Source organism: Erithacus rubecula (genome assembly GCF_903797595.1).
Source record: "Erithacus rubecula genome assembly, contig: scaffold_155_arrow_ctg1, whole genome shotgun sequence".
In the NCBI taxonomy this organism is placed as follows: Eukaryota; Metazoa; Chordata; class Aves; order Passeriformes; family Muscicapidae; genus Erithacus; species Erithacus rubecula.
Genome location: NW_027636149.1, coordinates 108,685 through 110,000, shown reverse-complemented (window position 1 = coordinate 110,000; position 1,316 = coordinate 108,685).

Sequence of the window (1,316 nt, the reverse complement as noted above, 5' to 3'; positions counted from 1 at the left end):
CACCAGCGACCGGCCGTCTCGCCTCGGCGGCACTCTCCCAGGCGGCACGCCGTCCCCTGAGCCGGGCAGACCCGTTGTCCGCCGATCTCAGTGGAGCGAGGTAGACCCGTTTTCCCCCCGACCGGCTGCCTCGGGTACGGCCTCCCCGGCGGCACGCCGGCCGCAGAGCCAGGTCGATTCAGTGTCGGTCGCCCTACCAGGAGCGAAGCAGACCCGTTGTCCCCGCGACTGGCCGCCAAGTGGGCGTTTTCCCAGGCAGCCCGCCGACCCCAGAGCCGAGTAGACCCGGTGTCTGCCGCCCTCCCCAAAGCGAGGCAGACCCGTTGCACCCGCGACCGGCCGCCTTGACTCGGTGGCGCCCTCCCCGACGGCCCGCGGGCCCGGGAGCCGGGTAGACCCGGTGTCCGCCGCCCTCACCGGAGTGAGGCAGACCTGTTGCCCCCGCGACCGGCGGCCTCGACTCGGCGGCGCCCTCCCCGACGGCCCGCCGGACCGGGAGCCGGGTCGACCCGGTGTCTGCCGCCCTCCCTGGAGTGAGGCAGACTCGTTGTCCCTGCGACAGGCCGACTCAGCGGCGCCCAAACTGGCATGTCGCCGGCCCCAGAGCCAGGTAGACCCGGTGTTCGCCGCAATAAGACTAAGTGCGAGGTAGACCAGTTGTCCCGGAGTGAGGTAGACCTGTTGTCCGTCGCCTGACCCGGAGTGAGGTAGAATGTTGTCCCAGAGCGAGGTAAACCTGGTGTCCGCCGCCGGCCTCAAAGCGAGGTTAATCTGTTGCCCCTGAGACCGTCCGACTCGGTGGCGCCCTTCCCAGCGGCCTGCCGGCTCTGGAGCCAGGTACTTCCAGTGTCTGCCGCCCTCCCCGGAGCGGGGCAGACCCTTTGTCCCCGCGACCGGCCGCCTCGCCTCGTTGGCGCTCTCCCAGGCAGCAAGCCGGCCCCGGAGCCAGGTCGATTAAGTGTCAGTCGCCCTACCAGGAGCGAGGCAGACCCCTTTCCCCCGCGACTGGCCGCCAAGGGGGCGCCCTCCCAGGCGGCACGCCAGCCCCGGAGCCGGCCAGACCCAGTGTCGGCCGCCCTACCCGGAGAGAGGCAGTCCCGTTGCCCCCTCGACCGGCCGCCTAGACTCGGTGGCGCACACACTGGTGGTCTGCCGGCCCCGGAGCCAAGTCGACCCGGTGTCCGCCGCACTCCCCGAAGCGAGGCAGACCCGTTGCCCCAGTGACCAGCCGCATTGATCGGCGGCGCCCTCCCCGGCAACCTGCACGCCATAGAGCAGGGTCGACCCGGTGTCCGCCGCCCTCCCCGGTGAGAGGC